At 36.4% G+C, this 15,920-nt stretch overlaps 1 long non-coding RNA gene across 2 annotated transcripts; it reads left to right on the forward strand.

The window, feature by feature from the left end:
• The first annotated feature begins 3,439 nt into the window (after positions 1 to 3,439).
• On the forward strand, positions 3,440 to 6,153 carry LOC136265109 (uncharacterized). Of its 2 annotated transcripts, XR_010705400.1 has the most exons (5): positions 3,440 to 3,521; positions 5,071 to 5,158; positions 5,277 to 5,357; positions 5,419 to 5,551; positions 5,905 to 6,153. It is a non-coding gene; the product is annotated as an uncharacterized lncRNA (long non-coding RNA). The 2 variants fall into 2 exon arrangements; XR_010705398.1 differs by having other exon boundaries at positions 5,277 to 5,551.
• The last annotated feature ends 9,767 nt before the right edge of the window (positions 6,154 to 15,920 follow it).

Below are 15,920 nucleotides of genomic sequence, written 5' to 3' on the forward strand. Positions count from 1 at the left end.
ACACCTAGCTCTATTGCCTACTTTTTCCCTAATTCTAACCTCAATAACATTTTCCACAAAGCCATAAAGTGTACACAACAACACTAAACAAACAAACACTTGTGCAGATATCTAACATTGTAGCTATGAATTCCATTAAGTATGCACACGTATACACAAGTACTTTGGGGAAAGAACAACTGAGGAAAGCATTGGAGTAGGGCATAGTAACTTTTGTACAAGCCAGGCAGTTATACGCTGGATTAACGGTTGACCATGAAGCAAATAGATATCATTTCAATTAATACATAATTGCAGCAATGCACAGTATATGCATAGCAACACTTGATAGCAGAAACCACTGAATAATCATGTAAGTTAAATTTAGCATGATTGATTTGGTTTTGCCATTTGCAGATAATTAACACTTCATCTACCTGCCCTTGGTCCTCAGTTGCCATTGAACTATATAATTATAATTATGTATGTGTACCTAGTTCAATATCAGTAACTGGATGCACAACAGCTAAGTAAATAATGTAACTAAACAACATAAGGTTCGTTATAATGTTGACAACCACGCTGTGACGAAGCACATGCAGCAATAAATGCACTGGCACATTATTTAATGCATGGTTTTTTGGGTGGGAGATCGAGGGAGCAATTTTTCTGTCTGCAAACATGCCATGTGTGATAACGGATCTTGTGATCTTAAACCTGCCAAACTAGTTTACAAATGATGTCATCACGATTCCCTTATTCTAAAAGATTGGTTCATGTTCTAAAGCACATTGATTTCAATTCATGGTGCTATGACAAAACGCAAACGGCTAGTTTATATTCTCTTATTTTATCACTAAAGCATGTGGCTTCATTTACTGTGGTATGTATGCAGATTTTCAATGTATTTACTCTATGCCCACAACAAGGTGTGTTAATTTCAATTTATTGTGTTACAATAAATTACATTTATTATGTTACAATAAATTACATTTAGTGTGTTACAATAAATTACATTTATAGTTACATACTGTATTTCACCTATTTTACAGTATTTGCTATTGGACAACTCAATAAGCGCAGTAGTGTTGACATGATTATAGACCAGCACATATAATATTATTGCTGCATGGCTTTTAGTAAGGTACACACTGTCAATGTGGTTAATGTAAACAGGATATGCATGAACTTTATAGTTCACCAGCAATTCACAATTTTACTGTACTATCAGATGTGCACTGTGCCTTGTACTTGATGTCAACATTGTACGGTATCATGCACTTCACACTTGAAGTGCAGAGACCTGTCATTTTTTTAGTTTTCTAGCATATTACCAAAATTACATGTGTCATTTGGATTATCTTGTTAGTGTACATGTGAGTACCAGTCATTAGGCAAAACTGAAAGAAAGAAAGCTCTGTGATCTTCTCATTACATATACACACTGTATGTATAATTATTTATAACAAACTAAACGTTGTCTGAGTCAGTTTCATGCCAATATAATAAACCTTTTAAAATTATTGTTAACTGGGGTATCATTTGCTTTTGTGTTAGTAAGGGGAAATGTTGATTTGGAAGCATACAAGTGAACTTTTATTATAATAATTTTATAGGATAATTATCTTGCTAACATAAGCACAGTAAAAAATTATTTTAAAAATTTTAGCTATAGCAATAAAATTTTATTAGTCTCCATAATTATGTAACCACATAGCAACAGGAGCCCATTGACACTTAACACTCATGGGCTCCTGGTATTGTAGGTTTCTGATATGGGCCTTTTCTAGTATTTCAATTGATTTGTGTTTACTTGGTCCTTTTTATTGTACCACTGTTATAGATGATAAATTAAAAGCTGATGATGCACATACAATATATGTGTGGGATTTTAGAAGCCCTTTAATAGTGATCTCCAACCTCATATTTTTAGTAAAGGTCTGTATAGTCTTCTTTAACAACCAATACTTACGTTCAACAAGTTATCACTAAGTAAAATTTCGTTCCTGGATGCTTGCGCTTCTAAATAAAGTTTAATTAAACTTATTTCGTTTGGTAATTACAAAGTTATCGTATTTCTAAGTCAAAAATACATTAAAATTTAGGCTTCGGATAATTAGAGACAAAATGTATTACAGTCATGGCACTAGCTAGTTGTTTCAGTATGATGGCGTTTCTGTGACATTACAGCTGGATTTGAGGGGCCTTCATGGTTTCATAGGTTTTCACTAGTGCTGATTTCAAGCCTGACAAGTGTACAAGCCACAAATGCATTAGTATAGCAGGCGTTTATAACCTATTTTACTGCTTGTATGCAATATAACACTATATTTTTCTAATGTACGCACTTCAGTCGAGTGTATTAAGTTGTTTTAAATATATTTGTAACGTAGTTGAGCTGAGCAATGCGCATACTAGCTCCGCAATCCAGTTTATGTGCTTTGCAGTGTCATTGAATGGATGGAATTATTGGAATTGGACAGCTGTGTGATAAGATAGGGCTGTATACTGAAATGATTCAATAGATTTTAATGGAAATTATTGGTCTAAATGGGATTACTGAAGGCATTGCCCTAGAATTAAGCTAATGTTTCAGAAACAACAATTTTCCCTGTTGTAAGTTTGATACATGGTTGAAAGCACTATGTCCAACTTCTTACCTGTAGATTTGTTAAGAATGGTTTTAGTGGCTTATACGAACAATTTGAGTCAGTCTATTTTTATTAAAATGTAGAAATCACTAGCTAATTTTCCCTTCGGTGCCATTTTTCCTATGTAAAATGGGCCTAATATTTATTGACATTGTAATAGCTGTAACTTCACTATAGAATACAGTATTGATCTGAAATTTTCAGGAGAAGTTGCATGTTAGTAGTGCTTTATATGGGTGGTCATATGTGCTAATTGAGAGGTGTCAGTTTTTTGTAGGACATCACTACCTTCAATTTACTTGGTTACATGGCTTGCATGTACACACACAGATGCACTTCCTTGACACATCAGCGTTCTGGTCTAGTCAACATGATCAGTATATCACTGAATCTCATAGTCCTGGTCATGGAACTGCTTGAAACAATACACGATGAACAATAACTAGTAAGATTGAATTTGCAAGAGGATTACTGTACACAGTCTGTGAGTCCTATAAAATGACTATATGTGCCCACAATGAACTTTGTGGTCAGTAAATGTTATTAATGCTGCTTAAGTGATTTGGCTAATTATACAACCAAGTACTAAGAATAATACGAAACGCGGTTAAAATTACGTCATAAATAAATAAATAATTAATGTTTGAGAAAACTACGAGGCCTAGAGACATAAACTAGCCGGGGATCGATTCGCCTGTGAACGAAGGCACAAACGTATAATCGTTGCGTCCGTTCGTGCTGATGACTTGACCATACGTGTAATTCTATATAATGCCCAGTACCACACCCTTGATTAATTACAGATTGCGCGAAGGAGATGATTAGCGAATGTCCGTGAAGTGACCTCAGGAGAGGGAAAGGCCACTTTACACGTAAACAAGAAGATTACAAGTAAGTTTTTATGTTTGTAACGTCTCAAGTCTCCATGCCAGCTGCCAGTCACATAAAAAGTTAATTAACAATACAAGAAAACATTAAAACACATGCCACTCTCTTTACATTATGAAATACACGTAACAATCTTGTCTTGTGCAGCTGGCATGGCGAACTTCCTTTGTGTTGATGTCAGGCAATTCAATACATGCTTAATCTTTTTTGCCTTCACCTGGCTTTGCTACTAGGTTCTGGCTGGCTTGGCTGTCTTCCTTTATCTGGTTCATCTGGCTTGCATACTCCTACAGTATTGTGTAGCTATCTCCTGCAAGTTGTGTATGCATAATAATTATAGTGTGTCACCCGTCACTGTGCCATTGCTTCACCACTGATGAACCTTATTTAGCTCTAGTTGATGCTGATACTTTTACTGTATATTGGCTAATAATTTTTATCTGTTGATATTGCCTATAATGTATTGCTGCATACAATACTGCAATAATGCATAGTTCTCTCCTGTACATTTTGTATACATAATTACATATACTGTGTACACATCACTGTGCCATTACCACAACAATGATGTACTGGCACTTAGCTACTGGTGGCCTTTAGTTACGATGCCACTGTTGTGTTATATCTGTCACTACTGTGACATATTGAGTTGATTTGGGGATCATGCCTTCACCACCTAATAGCCTCACCAGGGGGGCTGTCACGTTGGTGTATGTACTTGGTTGTATGTGACGCGGTCCTAGTAAATAAAAATTATAATAATATTGAAAGAAATTTTTATTAGTCTGCTTGTAGCAGCTCACTGGTGATAAGATTTGATGTATTTTTGGTTAGTTGTAGCTACTACTCTGTGTGTGCTGTACATTAGATGCCAAGTAAGTATTGCCTAGCTATCTGATTGTGTACAGTTATCAGCTTTGTCAATGTTTATATTATCCAGTATCTTGCATTGTGTAATAGCAATGAATTTTATTGCACTTGCAGTACATTTGTACAGTATCTGTTAGCTATGCTATAACAGAGCCTAGGTATCACATATGAGTTATGTATTTATGACAGCAATAGTACACTGTATATGCTATGACAAATTATAGTACAATGCAAGGAAAGAGTCCGTTGATGGCATCTACATGTGTTAAAAGCATCTGATGAGCATTAAGTTGCATGTTGTACTATCAATAAAAATTCTAAGTAATAATTACCAAATTACATGTAGCCATGGCACTTGTTTTAGACACACACAAGTGTATTGCATGCTAGCTATCTTCTCTAAACGAAAGATTTTATGAAATTGGACAAGAGAAGATGTACTGTAGCTAGCTAGATACATGTAAAATGCATAATAGCATTTACAGATCTAATGTAGTTCCACTACTAGCTATAAATGTTGTTTGAAAAAGCCATAGCAATACAGCTGTAGCACAAAATCTGTTCCATTTGATCAATGATGCTATCTAGCTATGTGCACATTTTGAGCAAAGCATATTTGTAATTGTGCTGTAGTTCTGTAGTATGCAATGCTTAGCACCATCAGTTTTTTTGTGTACACTAGTAAGTGGACGCATCTGGAGGAATCTGATACTTATTCAATTGCAATACATGCAGTAACATGAAGTTTGCTCTAGCCAACTATTAGCAAGGTACACTTTGCAACAAAATTTTAGTAAGTGCAATGCACGTATGTAATGATGTACAGCAATAATCACTTTTTGGATGGGTATTACTTGCGTGGGATATCATATACTTGTTCTAATGTAGCACTTGGCCAAACAGCTACTGGACCAAGTACAATCTGTAGTGGAAGTCACATAACCTTACAATGTGTCATATTATTTCATGGTAAAACACGACCTTCAGTATGGACTAGAAATGGAACACTGGTTGTTATGAATGTTCCTAGTAATCATCAGTTGATCTATAACGGGGATTTTACTGATCTTTTGATTACAAATGTTGGACTGGATGATGACAACACAGAGTATCAGTGTACTGCTACTGGCAGTGATATCGCTTATTGGTATTAGATGTGACAGGTCAGTGCATCTTGCATGAGTTAGTAAAATGAATGGGCTGTATTGCCTTTGTGTATACATGGATCTGCAAAGACTACACATGTAATGATATTAATGTCTTCTAAATATTGTCAATATGGATGCTTAGCTTGCAATTTGAAATACCTATGCTTATTCATAAGCCATAGTTGTATAGTTTGCTGTATACCAATAGTTGCTACAATAATGGACACACACACACACACACACACACACACACACACACACACACACACACACACACACACACACACACACACACACACACACACACACACACAAATACGTATATTATATTACAGCAGGATATATTTGTATTATACATATATACGTAGGTCTCCCGTTGATTGAAATCATGAATAATAGTGCTAGTGTGTGTTCTGCATCAATGGCATGGTCAAGGAACAGAAATGATACATGTGGTACCATCAGATATCACATACAACTATTCAATAATGATCGACAAGTTGTGAGAAACCTTGACTATTGAAGATCTTGAAGTTCCAATGTTATGCCTTACTCCAAATACTACCTACACATTTACAATTACCGCAATAGACAATTCAGGGGTAGGAATGGATGTGGGGGGATATTTAAAAACAGATGTACCAACAGGTATGTGTCACTTAATTATAAATGTCCTGTGTTAGGGTCCGCAAACCGAAAAATCGATATCTTCAAATCGACTTACAAACTATAGTCATGTGTAGGGGTAGGTCTAATCAAGAAAACACTAGAGTGGCAGCAAATTTCGTCCATCTCTTCTAGTGAAAATAACGCGAAATACCTTGAATTCAATCGATTTTTCACCGTCGTAATTTGCAATATTATTCTTTTGGGCCAAAACTCTCTCTCAAGCTTTGAGAGATTGTCCACTCTTACTATGGAGTATAGGTAGTTTAATATAATTAATTAATATTTGGTGGTAGCATCGCGAACATGGCCGATCGGTGAAAAAAAAAGACGTTTTGTGATCTGGAGCACAGCAGACTTGCAGGAAATACTGCAACATTTACTGCAGTGATCACCTCCAAGTCAAGTACCTGTGTGCAGAATATGGTGTGGATTGAAGTTTGTTGACCATCTGGCTGAGACCAACCTCGCCAGATTTAGGAAAAATTCCTCCGCGATCCAACAAATACTGCAGTCTCGTGAACATAAGCACCTTTAAGTGTGTTGAATTATGGAAATGATTACTCAGTACAAGTACAAACTTCCAGCGAAGGCTAGATTACGAACACTCCAATAAAATACGGCATGCAAAACGCGATTTATTGCACAAAACCAAGCCTCTCGTAGCTAATATATAATTTTGCAAAAATATTGTGGAATATACTTAACAACTACTCTGAGTGCAGTTAAATAGATTGTTGATCAATTTCAGTAACATTATGTATCAAAAATCAATTTCTGACTTTTCTATAAGAAATTCTGACTGCTCTATTGGAGAGTTTCCTTTAAGTTATACATATTATAGCTATGTTGCATTGGTGTAAATTGACCTATATATTAATGTGGCATATTGCATGCTATAGTAAAATCATTGTGCCTTTTCCTGAAAAATATCTTCTTCCTCATACTCAACAGGGTTAAAAGGTATAGTCTAGACATAGCATCTACATTTTCATTATGATATGCAATGTACTATAATTTTGGTATGTATATGCTGAGCCCATGCACTTATGCATGGGGGCAGTATTAGCAATAATTATATAGCAGCTATCAAAAGCAGAAACCAAGGTTTGCTCCAATTCCATAGTTGATGGTATGGAACAGTGGCTCTGCCGACTACTGTGAGGATAAGTAAATAAAATCAAAAGTTGAGATATACGCCTGAAAGCAATCTTCAAGCCAACAGTTTAATGTATGTATATTTTGTATATCCTTTCTGTCTGGGCCACTCTTATACATTCCATGTAATTTTCCAAACTACTAAACTTCTACCTCAAAAACTTCGAAATCAGGACCCAGTGCAGGACAAATTTTCAACTATTTGAATTTTGTGAAAAGATCTTAATATAGTAATACAACAATGTCATCGCAATAGTTACTCTAAATTCTCATGTGACTATACTGCTCTTATTAAATGTTTGATCTAATCCATTATGACTATGTCAATTTTCAAGTTCCAGTAAATCATCCGATTGGCATCTCATTATAACAATTAAAATCAAACTTTCTTCCAAATCACAAATAACTAAACTTCATTTTTAGAGATTTTGTGTCATGGAAGTAATACTATGTTTTTAATGTCTTGCACAGGATATGATAATAGCTACTAGACATGATTGAGACTGAATAAGTTACAATTGGTACTTTAGTACAAAATTAGCTACCAGGAAATATCATTGCTTTGTATGATAGTTTTCCATGCAGATGTGATTTCACAGCATGTAAGAACTTGTCTGGGGAGCATACCATCTGACCTTGCATGCTACTGCATCTGAGTATCACATGAAAATAGATGATCAGATAATTATAAGCTCTGATTTAACTATCAAAAAGGTGCATGTGCATGTGCATGATTATAACTATGCTGCATGACCTGCATAGCTATAGCTATATAGATCTGGCCATGCACTCAAGACCTCTGGGCTCCATCCTTGCTACAGAAATGATCATCTTACTGTGCTCACAATGATTTATAATCATATCAAGTCAGCAATATTATCCGTAAAACTTTCAGTTTTAGTTTTGCACAATAAATTGCGTTATAGGCTAACCGTAAAATTTACCGTCAGTAATTAAGCCGTCGCTGTAAGTTTATACTAGCTCTGAGCAATCATTTCCATACTTCAGCACACCTAAAGGTGCTTATGTGCACGAGACTGCAGCATTTGTTGGATCGCGGAGGAATTTTTTTACTAAATCGGGCGAGGCTGGTCTCAGCCAGATGGTCAACAAACTTCAATCCACACCATATTCTGCACACAGGTACTTGACTTGGAGGTGATCACTGCAGTAAATGTTGCAGTATTTCCTGCAAGTCTACTGTGCTCCAGATCACGAAACGTCTTTTTTTCTGCCGATCAGCGATGTTCGCGACGCTACCACCAAATATTAATTAATTATATTAAACTACTTATACTCCATAGTAAGAGTGGATAACCTCTCAAAGCTTGAGAGAGAGTTTTGGCCCAAAAGAATAACATTGTAACTTACAACGGCGAAAAATCCATCGAATTCAAGGCATTTCGTGTTATTTTTACTAGGAGAGATGGACGAAATTTGCTGCCACTCTAGTGTTTTCTTGATTAGACCTACCCCTACACATGACTATAGTTTGTAAGTTGATTTGAAGATATCGATTTTTCGGTTTGCGGACCCTACCTGTGTACTCACTGTACTATAATTATGGTACTGTTGCTAAGGTGAAGTCTTCACTGCTTCATGGAAATGTGATAAAAGCAACATCTGTAGTATTCTTGCTAACTGGACAACTGTAAGTTTGTTGAAGAGGTAAAATCATATATTAGAAACTTGTTGTAGACGATTGAGATTAATGAAGCTTGTTCCACAATTGTTAACTTGAAATTGCAGGGTCTTAATGCCTTCAGTGATAGAGTGACTGTTGATGATAGAGTAACTACAAGGCCATATACTGCTATAATTCCAGTGGATCGTCTGATCACTGATGCTGTATTAGTAGCAACATACGATGGTGGGGTAACTAGGAACAGTAATCAAATTGACACCATCAGTATGCTTGATGAAACTCTTACAGCATGTACAGGACTAAAGCTAACAATATTCAATGGATGGTAGTTGTAGTAGTTTTTTGTATAGATCTTTAGTTCTATTGGTGCAGTGTGCAAGGTCCTTTTTAGGAAGCCAAGAAGTTGGTTAGCCTTGCTGCAAATATGGTTGATATGGAGGTCCCAGGATAATCTGTGATGAAGGCGGATACCTAGATAGTTATGTTCCAATACTATATTGAGTGGGACATTGGACATTTTGTATGTAAAGCTGCTTTTGTTGTGGTGTAATGTTATTTGTAAAATGTTACATTTAGGAATATTGAACTCCATCAGCCAGTCGCTTGCCCATTTGGTTAAAGAATTTAGATCATTCCTCAGAATGTGAAAGTCATTTGGTGTTGCTATAACTTTTTAGAGTAATATATCATCTGCAAAGAGTCGTATTTCACTTTTGATGATCCAACGTCATTGATATAAATTAAGAACAGTACAGGACCAATTACAGACCCGACACCAGATGTCACTTTACAAATAGATGCTTTAGAGCCTTCCACTACAACTTGTCGTGTTTGACCATGGAGAAGCAATTTCAGCCAATGTATAATAGTAACATGTTTCCTCTAATTTGTAAAGGAGCCCCGAGTGTGTTACTTTATTGAATGCTTTGGAGAAGTCCAGTATTGCACCATCGGTGCTTGTATATACACTGTAGCTGGATTAGTATATACATTAGTTGATCTCATTTCTATTGAGATTGGGTGTTTGGGTCACTTTATGCCAGAAACACTTGCTCAAGTAGCTACTGCTTGTTGTGTGTTGAAGAAAACTGTCCGGTCATTGTTTGAGCAGGCTGCTCGTATTGCCATCTCCTGCTTTTACAGAATTTTCAATTCTAGAGCTTCCCCGGAGTGGGATCTATTGGACCTCTTGACCTGAACTTTGTTACTGTGTAATTAATTTTGTACTGTAAGTTAAGTAATGTAAGTCTTGCCAGGGCTCCTGCATTGAAACGAACACAAGCTAGCGTTATTTTCTCCTGAGCTGCTTGTCCAGTACTGTGTTCACTACAAATCGATGAAGCATAAAAAGAATATCAGTGGACTACTGTCTCACTACATATGAAGTCAGTGACTCGGTCGCCACCCTGGGCGCAACCCACCTGCGTATGATACGCAGCTACCTAGACACAAGTTGTCACGTGTGTAGCGTCAGCTGCTTTTTTTCTGTTGAGTGTTAGTCTAGTCGAAGGGTTTTTTTTTGGTTGTTTTTTTTAATTTACGAGAAATTAATTAGTGATGACCTCGGTTGTGACATCATGAACGAGCAAATAATTAGTGCTGACCATGGTTTACGTATTCACGGGGGAGCTGATCCACATGCGTACATTAATTAAATTTTTTTAAAACATTTTTTTGCTGAATGCCCGTTAGCGCCGCGAGGAAAGTACCTTAATCTGAACTTTCTGTATTAGTTTTGTGATTGGTGTAAGGTGTTGTGCAATGAATTAATGTAATGTGGCAAAGGTTGTGGCTGTGTTTGAACAAAGATTATAAAAATTAATTCAGAACACCACACTGCTGCAAGAAAGCAGCCTTACAAAGTCAGTGGTATTTAATTTGTTGTTGCAGGTGCCACAAGACTAAACTAAACCTCAAGCAAACTTTGAGGTTTAAACACCAGCCCACTTTGCTTGTCAGCTACTTATGAAAATGCAAAATGTATTTAAAACCCACCTTCAGTACTATATATGAACTTCATTGTAACTGATAGCTTAAAGCACCTTTTCTGCTGTACTTGACTAACGTGTACATAATGTTCTTACATCGTTACACCACTTTTGGCACTTCTCCATGGTGTATGGGTCAAGTTAGAAAAGATTCTGATGGCAGGGAAAGTATAACTGGAGTCAAGTATCTGAGTACACAGTTCCAGGTGTCCTACAGACCTTCAGCACTTGTGCTGTAAAGCCCTAAAAAATAATAAATAAATACAGTGTGAACATTGTATTTCATTGATACATTTAGTTGTCTGATTTGTGTTTTGCAAAATAGATATGCAGAGTCATAATTGAATAGCTAGCTATCCACTGCTTCTGTGCTAGCTAGCTGGTTATGAGTTATATCAACAAGTCCTGGTAAATTGGTAAATGAAGTAATGACTTAGAATGTATTGTTCACAAGTCACTGCCCACTGGATATAGTGCCATGCATAGGTCAGTCAGTTAACTCAGTACCATTAAGTTTTTACCAACACAACAAGCCAATTTCAACAATCTTTCAAATTGCCCATGCTCACATCATGATCATTAACAGCAGACACATCCCATTCCACCACTATACACCTGTATAATCAGACTTTTATCTGGGTAAGTTCTCTGGATGAAAAGGTTGGCCTTTTGTGGTGTGATGCAGGCACACTACACCTAACATGCGAAGATGGCTTGCTGAGCCTGTCTGGAAAATTTAAGGCTGATTTGGCGACATTTTAGACACTAAAAATAATAGGTTATCTGTTACTTTTGCCACACAGTGCCAATCCATAAAAACATAGCAGCCTGCAGTATGGGGTTTTCCAAAGACAGCCTTATTGTCAGTGCAACACTCACATAATTATTGTACTGCCGAATGTAATTTTACAGATAGCTAGCAATGTATGAGCTTAAGTTTTCTTCCATTTTTATTTACATGTAAGTGGATCCAACTTATTGTTGCAAGCTCTTGAAGGGGAAATTTTGTTTAATAAACAAATCACAGTGACTGCACAATGGAGAGGAGTAAGCGCATCTGTGTGCGTTGTGTGTTGTTTGTGTGTATGTGTGTGTGTTGGTGTGTGCATGTGTCGGTGTGTGCATGTGTCGGTGTGTGTGTGTGCGTGTGTGTGTGCGTGTGCACGCACGTGTGTGTGTTACTATATACCAAGCATATGTATTTTTTTCATTACATTGCAGCCCTGCCTATGTATGGGATATGACATAGATGTATGTGTTTTAATTTGTTATTATATTGATATACGTATGTATTGTTTCAGGCTACAAACTTAGGAATTGTATACAAAGTGTTTCTGACCTGTAATAACAGTTACATGAAAGAGGAGATGGTAGTAGATAAATTGGTTGCATGCAGGCTTCATTATCCCAAGATGATGCTGATAACATCAGATGTGAAGTTGCTGTTTCAATTGATAGTGCATAATTGATAGTGCATAATTGATAGTGCATATAATATCAGCATCTCTTTGAATAAGAAATCTATAATTCCTGCAGTAAACACCTCTATGGGGCCTTCCATGTGTTGCAATTTCTGAGGTCCCTATGCATAGATCCCTATTTTTAATTCACAACCTCCTTATATAAAGTTTTTATCTATTTTATGAAATGACTGTGTGGTTTGTCTTGTATGGTTTTTAAGTCTATAGTGACTGCCAAAACTGCTTCTGATAACTGTAAGAAAGAGTATAATACACTTACTCATTTACTACAATACATGTGTGGCTCCAAATTAGAATATTGTACATGGTGCACATGAGCTGTTTAGTACCATTTGCCACATCTGTTTGTACGGTTACTTAACTTTTATTCCTCAAGATAGTAACTAATGACACTATTATGTATTAGTTAGAACTGGCCTTCAAGACTCTATGATATTTAGAGACCCCATGCAGGACAATGTGGGCAAGGCTATACCCACCAACTTAATTACTAAGGCGACAGGCTGAGGCAATTAATTGTGGGTAGCCAGACCCACATCATCTGTGGGGCTCTATAGTGTAGAAACTGATGTTGGCTCATTCTAAGTGATTTAGAAATTTTCCTGAAGGAAGTAGGTAAAGAAAGAGTGAGAGAAAGTGGCAAACTGTGCATACTAGCATTGGAATTTATCCTTGAGTCGATCGCGAGTTGATTATGTCTGCACCCCACACCGTGACAATGGCATATTGAATGCCCAGATCTGATGCTTGTCTTGTCCAGAAAGTGGGCTAACAGTAAGGACATTTTGTTTTGGCTTTGCTGATTTTCATTTGCTGAATGTAGTAAACAACCACCAGCAAGACCACAGGTTACTATCTATTTAGTAATTCTCCCACAAGTTTCTATTGGATTTAGTAACTTCAGACATCGAAGGAAATATTACATGTACATAAAATTTTCTAAAAGACAATAACATCCTAATTGGCATGCATGCACATAAATGGATTTGTTGCTTACACATACAGTACCTATTTGTGTAATTTGATTAACATTTGTTACTACAAACTATACATGTACAGTATGTACATTAATATGCATTTGTAACAGTTGCTTTTTTGGCGTTGACTGTTGTTACCAAATGGAAGCAGTGCAACATCTTCCCTTTCTACTGATTACTGTAAAGACAATCCTGGAGTGTGTATTGGAATACCAGTAGTTGTGGTCCTAGCAATACTGATTGTGATAGCAATTGTGGTGTTTCTTCTTGCTTATTCTAACTATAGAAGAATGTTATGTGAGTTGACATTATAAATATTTGCATGTAATGATGTTTCTATGTCTATCTGTAGTATCTTTATTCCATCAAAACTCTAAAACAAGTGTCATCTCCAAGTGAGCACATATTTGTAAATCAATTATTTGATTTATGCATACAAATTGTCAATCTCACAAAAACACAACCACTTATATTTTAGGACTCAAGCAACTAATAATGAATATGCTACTGTACCAGAAGACACAGGCACTAATGTAAGCTGATGAAGAGCCACTTACCGTATGTGTGTTGCACAAGTATAATTATAGTACACAACTTTAACCACTGTAAATGCCATCACTTAGTAAATAGTTATGTAATAGTTATACCACGGCTGTGAGGAATTTTGCTGATATACTGTACTTATGCAGGTCCAGACCAGTGGTGAGTCTGATACTATAAGCTTACAGGTATATAATGTGTTGTATTTAACATAATTATGTTTCATCGTGTAATTCTCACTCTCTAGAATACTGACTCAGCAGTAGCTGCTGCTGCTAATGAAGTGAATTTTGCTGTTTCCTGAATGGTGAATATAGTGATCACCCTACACTACACACACATGCCACACACACACTACATCACACACACATGCACACACACACACACACACACACACACACACACACACACACACACACACACACACACACACACACACACACACACACACACACACTACACCACACACACACACACACACACACACACACACACACACACACACACACACACACACACACACACACACACACACACACACACACACACACACACACACACACACACACACACACACACACACACACACAACACACATACACACACAACATACACACACTGAACATACTCTACACCTACAAACACAAACAACAAAATCATGATAGCTTGTTATCTTACTGTACAAGATTGTTTATGCAAACCAGCATCATGAAGTAGCTTTATAGTGAATTTATAAGTTATGTGTAGAATAAGCTGCTATGGATTAATAGTATCATATTGCCTTGATCAAACTTTGCTTTTGAATAACAACTACACCATCCATCAGTAGAAGAGCTATCAGTATGTCGGCTATCTACTATACCAACCTAAAAGTAGCAGCAGTTACTAACTTTCAGCTGTGATTCAAAACTATACTCCTAACATTGTACAGTAGGATGGATTAACCAATGGGAACACTGTATAGTGTGTTTAATTGCTCTTAGCATCACCATAGGCTGCATAGTGTGTGATGTGTGTTGGGGATAATATTTAAAGTTGTGAGGTATTGCATGTAGTCAGAAATTTTATTTACATAAATAAAGGTCTCCAAGTGCTCTTCATAATAGCTGACCACCTTTTATAACACGGACTGATACAATGTAAAAATAATGATGATTAGTGTTCTTTTAAAATAGTTTAGACAAAACTTGAAATAGAGAAATTATGCTAGTTGACATTACACTCTACAGAAGGTGCTGTGAAATAAACAGTGTCTCATGATAATATATGCATATAGCTAGTTACATTAATTTTATCTTATCTGTTGACTGCATATTTGTTACTGTTTCCAGAGACTGAAGTATGCTGAGGTGACATTGCCTGCCAATCTACCAATTCATATTCCACCAAACAATGTTGTATCATATACACAAATACAACACTAAAAATGTACCGCTTTCTTTTGAATATGTTAATGTTTTCATACTGTTAGATTTTTATTGCTTTGTACCAAAACACATGTTATGCTTGCTTGTGTAATAGCAATGCTTTATTGAATGGGAAGTATAAATACCATGTTAAGAATGAACACTGCTGCATTAAAGTGCAGAACTGGAGAGATCTACTGATACACCTCTTATCATCAGTGTGTACAAACAGTATCTACTACAAGTATAGATGTCACATTCTGCAAATGAGCTTGAGATTTCAACTACACTTTGGCAATGAAAGCTATATTACAATGTGAAGCATACAACAGAGTTAACAGATGTGGTGCCATTAAGGAGGGGTATGCCCTCAGGAATCTTTCAGGTTTTAGAAGCTTTGATTATAGTATCTTAGATTATTTCCCCTCAAGTAAATAAGTTGCTATTTGCACTTTAAGAGTCTGATAAACCTCACCCAAACAGATCATAATCAAATTAACTATAGAGTAGTCAACATTTCTGA

The sequence above is a fragment of the Dysidea avara genome, chromosome 1 (genome assembly GCF_963678975.1).
Source record: "Dysidea avara chromosome 1, odDysAvar1.4, whole genome shotgun sequence".
In the NCBI taxonomy this organism is placed as follows: domain Eukaryota; kingdom Metazoa; phylum Porifera; class Demospongiae; order Dictyoceratida; family Dysideidae; genus Dysidea; species Dysidea avara.